The sequence below is a fragment of the Suncus etruscus genome, chromosome 14 (assembly GCF_024139225.1).
Source record: "Suncus etruscus isolate mSunEtr1 chromosome 14, mSunEtr1.pri.cur, whole genome shotgun sequence".
Taxonomy (NCBI): Eukaryota; Metazoa; Chordata; class Mammalia; order Eulipotyphla; family Soricidae; genus Suncus; species Suncus etruscus.
Genome location: NC_064861.1, coordinates 84,119,784 through 84,128,967, shown reverse-complemented (window position 1 = coordinate 84,128,967; position 9,184 = coordinate 84,119,784).

The following is a 9,184-nucleotide window of genomic DNA, read 5'->3' as shown; positions in this document are numbered from 1 at the left end:
GGAAGGAAGAGGAAGTCAGGCAGAAGGTCCATGGTCACTGAAATCCAAAGGAAGAATTCCCAATTGCTTGTTGAAGAACTATCATTAAAAAATCCTCTCCACGTTAATAAAATATTGAAAAATTCTGGTGTTGCAGGAAATCACTTCCTGTTGTTGAAGGAAGGAGCACACCGGTGTCCATAGGGGGCTGCATGCAAATTCTCAAGGTCTCTGTAGTCTAAGGGGGTCCCTTGGCTCAGCATCCAAGGCTGGACTCTACTCAGAGGCTGCTACCTCTCTGGGGGTCTCCTCAGCCACTTCTCGGCGAACTCTCAGGTCCAAGGGACTGCATATGCTAGACTCCAGGGAGTCTTCAGGAGAGTTGGGCTCTCCCTTGCTCTCAGCACTGCACTTGGGCACTGGAAAACTCCTTCCCTTTGCATCCTTCTTCCTCCTGGCTCGCTGGTTCTGGAACCAAACCTAGGGAGTGATAGTGAGAGGTCAATAAGGGGTTCCAAGCAGAAAGACCCTTTCTGCAGCTCCTGTCTCAGACTCGTCTCAACTAATTTCTCGGCAACAAAAGAGATTGTACTAGAGGTCAGATGTTTGGGCCCAGGTAGGTTCAATCCCAGCCTGGAGTGATCATGAGCTCTGCAGCCCATGCTAAGCATCAATAAAATAATGTAAAATTGGGCCCAGAGAGATAGCACAGTGGCGTTTGCCTTGCAAGCAGCTGATCCAGGACCAAAGGTGGTTGGTTCGAATCCCGGTGTCCCATATGGTCCCCTGTGCCTGCCAAGAGCTATTTCTGAGCAGACAGCCAGGAATAACCCCTGAGCAATGCCTGGTGTGGCCCAAAAACCAAAAAAACAAACAAACAAACAAAAAACATATAAAAAATGTAAAATAAAACAAAATAGGGCCTGGAGAGATAGCTCAGCGGCGTTTGCCTTGCAAGCAGCCGATCCAGGACCAAAGGTGGTTGGTTCGAATCCCGGTGTCCCATATGGTCCCCCGTGCCTGCCAGGAGCTATTTCTGAGCAGATAGCCAGGAGTAACCCCTGAGCACAGCTGGGTGTAACCCAAAAACCAAAAAAAAAAAAAAAAAATGAGGGGCTCATAGAACCCTGTTTCTTTCCCCTTCTTGGGAGTCAATTCTACTGTCCCCGGGCAAAGGCCTCACCCTGCACAAACCCATTCACTCATGTTCCTGGGAAACCCTTTGGCAAATTCCTAGCCCAGGGCACAAATGACAAGGATCCAGCACACGGTAATCACATACCACATACTGTTCACATCCCCACCAAGGGCGATCCCTGAGCACTGCAGGTTGGGCCCCAACACAGAGGAAAGTCAAAAGCAGGAGAGAAATGAAGGGACTTGAGTTCGTTTCTCTTTCTCAGAAGAATAGTGCACTATGTTGGTGATGTTGTGTTGAAACCTCTACTTAGGTTATTATCAATGAGGTTTCTGGATCTGCAATCTTTCGCCCAGTGATATCATGGATAAATTTACAGCTCTAAGATCCATCAAAAGTCTCCATTTAAAAAAAGGGGGGGGGTGCGGAGAGATAGCACAGCGGCGTTTGCCTTGCAAGCAGCCGATCCAGGACCAAAGGTGGTTGGTTCGAATCCCAGTGTCCCATATGGTCCCCCCGTGCCTGCCTGCCAGGAGCTATTTCTGAGCAGATAGCCAGGAGTAACCCCTGAGCACTGCCGGGTGTGGCCCCCCCCAAAAAAAGAGGGGGGGCCGGAGAGATAGCACAGCGGCATTTGCCTTGCAAGCAGCTGATCCAGGACCAAAGGTGGTTGGTTCGAATCCCGGTATCCCATATGGTCCCCCGTGCCTGCCTGGAGCTATTTCTGAGCAGACAGTCAGGAGTAACCCTGATCACCGCCAGGTGTAACCCAAAAACCAAAAAAAAAAAAAAAAAAAAAAAAAGTCTCCATTTACCAGATTTCTTTTTTATAGTGAATATAGGTGAATTACACTGAGAAAAAGATGGTTCAATATGTCCTAAACTTAGCTGTTTCTCCACTAATTCTGTCAGCACCTTTAATTTATCAGTTTTAAGGGGCCACTGACCTGTCCAAATTGGTTCACCAGATTTCCATTTTATTTTTATTGGTGCTGGTGTTTTTATGGTAGTGGCCCCTACTAAAAATTTTGGGTTTTTAAATCAAAAGAAGGTTCGGGCTCTTCTGGAGCTAAAGGGATGTGGAATTCTGCTTTCCACTGTTTGTGTAGGTCACGGCCCCACAGGGATGGTGAAAATGGGCCCACGTGAGGTCTGATTATCGCTTTTTGATTTTCTGGGCCGTAAAATATCATAGTCCTCGTACTCAACAGACAGGAGCTCAGGCCTCCTACTCCTTCTAGCGAATACAGGATTTCCTGAAGAGGCCAATTTTCTTTCTGGCCATTCTTTATCAGAAATTACGGTAACCTGAGCACCCATATCTATCATTTCGTCAAAGAGTTGCCCTTACAAGTGAAGTTTGATCATTGGGTGTTCATCTTTAAATTTAGTAACCAGAGCCACGATTGGGTTTTGAACAGTACCCGGATCTGTGCTTCTAAAACCTCCAATTCTAGTCTTATCTGAAGTCCCAAATTTGACATAAGACACTATTTTTTTTTTTTTTTTTTGGTTTTTGGGTCACACCCAGCGGTGCTCAGGGGTTACTTCTGGCTGTCTGCTCAGAAATAGCTCCTGCCAGGCACAGGGGACCATATGGGACACCGGGATTCGAACCAACCACCTTTGGTCCTGGATCAGCTGCTTGCAAGGCAAACACCGCTGTGCCATCTCTCCAGGCCCCTCATAAGGCACTATTACTATCTCAGCAATCGCTTCTTTTTTTTTTTTTTTTTTTTTTTTGGTTTTTGTTTTTTCGGGCCACACCCGTTTGATGCTCAGGGGTTACTCCTGGCTAAGCGCTCAGAAATTGCCCCTGGCTTGGGGGGCCATGTGGGACGCTGGGGATTGAACCGCGGCCCTTCCTTGGCTAGCGCTTGCAAGGCAGCCACCTTACCTCTAGCGCCACCTCACCGGCCCCGTAGAAGGTAATGAGAATGTACTCATCTATCTTTTTTTTTTTTTTTTTTTTTTTTTTTTGGTTTTTGGTTTTTGGGCCACACCCAGTGGTGCTCAGGGGTTACTCCTGGCTGTCTGCTCAGAAATCGCTCCTGGCAGGCACGGGGGACCATATGGAACACCGGGATTCGAACCAACCACCTTTGGTCCTGGATCGGCTGCTTGCAAGGCAAACGCCGCTGTGCTATCTCTCCGGGGCCCCAATCGCTTCTTTTTTAAAAGTCCATGTAACTGGTACAGTAATAACTACAATGATTTCTCCCATAGAATCTGAGTCAGTGATACCAGTGGATACTGATATACCTTTTATGTTGAGGGAACTTCTGCCAAGAATCAAATCCATAGTATTTGGGGGTGGCAGGCCCACAATGCCAGTTTCTAACATGTTTTTGTTTTTGTTTTTTTTTGGTTTTTGGGCCACACCCGGTGATGCTCAAGGGTTACTCCTGGCTATGCGCTCAGAAGTCGCTCCTGGCTTGGGGGACCATATGGGATGCCGGGGGATCGAACCCCGGTCCGTCCTAGGCTAGCGCAGGTAAGGCAGGCACCTTACCTTTAGCGCCACCGCCCGGCCCCACCAGTTTCTAACATGTAAGGGCATGCTCTTGGGTAAATTGTAGTGTCCTCTGGGCATAATATGTCTAATGCGGCACTCCCTGATGTGGAGTGAATTAATTCCCTTATTGTGATGAATTTTCTTGGGCTGGGCTTGAAAGGATTATTGTCTGTGAGCTTTGCCCCTGATTTGGAAGGGCCTGCGGGGAGGCCCTGTGGGCATTTCCCTGCATCTTGTATGTGTGCCCTTGAGGAGCTGAATTTATAAGGAAACGGCAATTTCTTTTGATATGCCCTGTTTTCCACAATGGTAGCAAGCTATTTGCCTCCTGGGGATTGTGTTGAACCACTGGGCGAAAGATTGCAGATTCAGAAACCTCATTGATAATAACCTAAATAGAGGTTTCAACACAACAGGTGGCACTAAACCAAATCAATGCTCATGAGACCATGAAATGGAAATGCAAGAAAACATATTTTTAATAAAGAAAAAAACATTGCTCCCCGACTAGACAAGCAGAAACCTCTGCGTCCTGGTGTTCTATTATGACTAGAATATGTGTGAGGAGGGGTCTCTGGACTTGGGGTGTTGTAGGTAAATGTTTATAGGTGTTTACCTGAATCACATGCTCATTCAGTTGAGTCTCAAAAGCCAGATCTTGGATATTGGCCCAATCTGGATTCAGATTCCTCTTGGAGAAGTCCCTGAGCACTCTAAGCTGTTCTGGGGTGAATTTGGTGCGCGGCTTATGAGCCCTTCTCTTCTTTTCTGCAGGGGAAAATAATGAGGCTCTTAGGAAAGCAAAAATGATAGAACAATTAAGAGGAAAATAAATTATGATATTCTATGACACTAAAACATCTCCACACTGAGATGCCCTAAACCTTTGTCTGTATTTGGGGGGGATCTCCCGGCAGCACCCACAATGCACTCACGTCAGAACTTAAAACAGTATCCGAAAACCCAGCCTCATGCAGGGTCAGTGTCTGCAAGAATATCAAAAAAGGAAAGTATTATCTCTGGATTGATCTCGGGAATCCCCTCTACTAGTGATCTCTAACTGCAAGACCTAGTGTCAGCCCTGAGAACTCTCAGTTGTGGAAAAGAAAGTATAGAGAGAAAAGAGAGATTGAGAATGAAAAGAAGGGAGGGAAGGAAGGAAGGAAGGAAGGAAGGAAGGAAGGAAGGAAGGAAGGAAGGAAGGAAGGAAGGAAGGAAGGAAGGAAGGAAGGGAGGGAGGGAGGGAGGGAGGGAGGGAGGGAGGGAGGGAGGGAGGGAGGGAGGAAAAGGGAGGGAGAAAAAGGGAGGGAGAAGAGGGAGGGGGGAGGAAGGAAGGAAGGAAGGAAGGGAGGGAGGGAGAGAGGGAGGGAGGGAGGGAGGGAGGAAGGGAGGAAGGAAGGAAGGGAGGGAGGGAGGGAGGGAGGGAGGGAGGAAAAGAGGGAGGAAGGGAGGGAGGGAGGAAAAGAGGGAGGAAGGGAGAAAAAGGGAGGGAAGGAGGGAGAAAAAGGGAGGGAAGGAAAAAAAGGGAGGGAGGAAAGAAGGAAGGAAGGAAGGAAGGAGGGAGGGAGGAAGGGAGGGAGGGAGGAAGGAAGGAAGGAAGGAAGGAAGGAAGGAAGGAAGGAAGGAAGGAAGGAAGGAAGGAAGGAAGGAAGGAAGGAAGGAAGGAAGGGAGGGAGGGAGGGAGGGAGGGAAGGAGGGAGGAAGGGAGGAAGGAAGGAAGGAAGGAAGGAAGGAAGGAAGGAAGGAAGGAAGGAAGGAAGGAAGGAAGGAAGGAAGGAAGGGAGGGAGGGAGGGAGGGAGGGAGGGAGGGAGAGAGGAGGGAGGGAGGGAGGGAGGAGGGAGGAAGGGAGGGAGCAAAGAAGAAAAGGGAATCACAGTATAGCAAAAACTAAAATAGAAAAAGACACACTGATGGATGCCAAAGCAGGTATTGACATGTCTTGTATGCTGGCAACATGGGTTCCATCCCAGATATTCAATATAGTGTTCCAACCCTAAGAGGGATCCCAAAGCACAGAGCCAGAATAATCAAGCATTTTTCATGTGTGGCCCAATATTTTATTTTTATTAAAAAAAAAACTTTTCGGGGGCTGGAGAGATAGCATAGTGATAGGGCATTTGCCTTGCACATGGCTGACCGAGGACTGACCTTGGTTCAATCTCAGGCGTCCCATATGGTCTCCATATGGAGCAATTTCTGAGCACATAGCCAGGAGTAACCCCTGAGTGTCACCAGGTGTGGCCCCCCCCAAAAAAAATTTAATTGTGTTGAGGGACCAGAGTGATAGCATAGTGGGTAGGACATTTGTTTTGCATGAGTCTGACCAGTGTTCCATCCCCAGAATCCCAAATGGTTTCCAAAGTCTGCCAAGAGTGATTTCTGAGCACAAAGCAAGGGGTAACCCCTGAGCACTACTGGGTGTGGACCAAAAACTAACAAACAAAAAATTGTTTTAAATCTCCTAGGGAAAGTTTCCTAAGTGAGGAGAAAGAAAAGAAACAGGACTAGCTAGAGCCAGTAGATGGGGAGGCCCAACTCCTTTCAAAATGCAAGTGGGTGTGTGTGGGGGGGGAACCCTTAAAGTTTCCAAGACTAGGGCCAGAGAGATAGCACAGCAGTAGGGCATTTGCCTTGCATGTGGCCGACCTGGGAGGAACCCGGTTCGATTCCCGGTACCCATATGGTCCCCCAGTCTGCCCCGGGGCAATTTCTGAGTGCAAAGCCAGGAGTAACCACTGAGCACCCATTTGTGCTGGCTGCTGCTCTATGGCTTGAGGTTCCCGGGGCTCACCTGATATGTCCTGTGGGGAAAGAATCCCTGGAAACAGGATGATTCAGCAAAATGGAGCAATATGTACCTCTTACAGAGAAAGGAGTAACCAACCTTGTCTCTTTGCACCAGTGTCCCTCTGTGGGGATGGGGTCTATCTCCTGGGGATTAGAATGTAGCTCCTATATCACTGCAGGGGGTTCTAGGCATGGGATTTTACCAGCAACCACTTTAGTCAAACCTTGGGGAGCAAACCCTGACCTCAGCTCTCAGAATCATCTTCCCCAAGAACATGCATCATAGATTATGGGGGAGTACAGGGCATAAGTGGTCTCTTCCACTAAACCCAGTGGCTCTGAATCAGGGGCTGGAGCTGAGGGGCTCCATTCCTACCCCTCTAGAGTGCCCACCATAAGAAGTCAAAGGGGGTTCTGTGCCCATAGGGCTGGAACTGCCAGAAGTTCAGGGTAGATAACCTGGGAGTCTGAGGACAATAACAGCCCCCCTTACTCCATGTCTGGTGCAGGGTCCTTTGCATGCTCAAGCTCTCCAAACTCTCTGTGGATTTTCTGGGGGCGGGGGGGACACTTGTCAGTGCTTGGGGGTTACTCCTGGCTCTGCTCAGAAACTACTCCTGGCAGGCTCAGAGGACCTTATGGGATGCTGAGGATCAAACCCAGATTGGTTGCATGCAAGGCAAACACCTTACCCGCTGTGCTATAGCTCCAGTCACACTCCATGTGTTTTCTTGAACTCTGCTGGTTCTGGAACCAAACCTGGGGAAAGAAGATTGTGAGATTTCCTTAAAAAGGGAAGGTCCCCCCTGATCAGGATCAGGAGTGTATTTGTGGGGGTAGCATCTCACACCCATTTCTTTTTTCGTTTTGGTTTGGTTTTGGTTTTGTGGGTCACAGCCAGTGGCACTCAGAAGTTAATTCTGGCTTTGCACTCAGAAACCACTCCTGGCAAGCTAAGGGGAACATATGGGATGCTGGGGATCAAACCCAGATTAACAACATGCTAGGCATGTCTCTGTGCTATCACTCCAGCCCCTCACACCCTTGTTTGTTTGTGGGCCACACCCAGCAGTGCTCAGGGGTTACTCCTGGCTCTGCACTCAGAAATCACTCCTGGCAAGCTCAGGGAACTACATGGGATACCAGGAATCAAACCCAGGTCTGTCCCAGGTTGGCTGAGTACAAGGAGATTGGCCTACTGCTGTGCTATCACTCCAGCCCCTCACACCCATTTCTAAATAAGGTTTTTCTCAGACTGAAGAGAAACAAATGGGGTTAAATATCCAGTCAGATCCCTGACCCCAGTATAAGTACTGCCAGAAGTGACTAAAACAAAAAACCTGGAGCAACCCCTGAGTTCTACTAGCATGTGAGCCCAAAATTGCCATAGAAAGTTTTCCCAGGCCCTTCATCCTTGGAATCCAAGTCGAGGCAGGACATGACCCAGGCATTAGCCATGGGCTCTGCCACAGAGCAAGGCATGCTGGAAGGGAAAGAAAGGCAGGCGGTACTAGGCCCAGGTCTCAGAGTAGGAAGGTGGGGGAGTCTGAAGTGTAGAGTTGGGACAGTCTTTGGTGATTCTTTATATCCCTGTTATGAGGCCTCTTAATTGAGGGGGTGCAGCTCCCTCCATGTGGTACCTCTGATTCTCTCACCAGAGAACAGAGAACATCACCAGAGAACATCATGGGTCTCAAATCAAAGGTTTTACTGGAACTCTGGTTCCCTTTCTCAAAGGGTGACTTTCCATCAAGCCGAAGGCCAGGAGAAAGAAGACAAAGACAAAATAATAAGTATGTATCCTAAAATCACTGAGACTGGAGGGGACCGGATTAGGGATGCTAAACAGAGACATGCAGGCCGTACCTGAATCAACCCCTTTGTCAGCTGTAACTTGGAGGCCAGTTCCTCGAACTCCTCCTCACTTGGGTAGTGGGTTTTTTCCCATAAGCCATTCAGTGCCTGCAGCTGGGCTTGGCTGCAACAAGAGCAGAGCTCCTCACAGGCGTCTCCTTGCATTCCTGCAGTGGAAAATTCAGGAGGCTCTCGTTAAACTAAAGTTGGTGAAAATCAGGGCTGGAATAATAATACAGTGGTAGGGCATTTGCCTTGTATGTGGGCAACTCAGGACAGACTCCGGTTCAATTCCTGGCATCCCATCTGGTCCCCAGAGCCTGCCAGGAGCAATTTCTGAGCACAGAGCCAGGAGTAATCCCTGAGCACCACCAAAAAAATTAATAAATTGGTGAAAATCAATGCCTAGTGAAAAGAGAAATACCAAAGCAACCTTTGTTGTCCACCCGGGAGGATCCTGAACTTCCCCTTTAGGAGAAATGGCAAGAACTATATCAGGGCCCTGAGAAATAGCACAGCGGTGTTTGCCTTGCAAGCAGCCGATCCAGGACCAAAGGTGGTTGGTTCGAATCCCGGTGTCCCATATGGTCCCCCGTGCCTGCCAGGAGCTATTTCTGAGCAGACAGCCAGGAGTAACCCCTGAGCACCGCCAGGTGTGGCCCAAAAACCAAAAAAAAAAAAAAAAAAGAAGAAGAAAATGTTGGGGCCGGGAAGGTGGCGCTAGAGGTAAGGTGTCTGCCTTGCAAGCGCTAGCGTAGGACGGACCACGGTTCGATCCCCCGGTGTCCCATATGGTCCCCCCAAGCCAGGGGCGATTTCTGGGCGCATAGCCAGGAGTCACCCCTGAGCGTCACCGGGTGTGGCCCAAAAACTTAAAAAAAAAGAACTATATCAATACTGGAGGATAAAA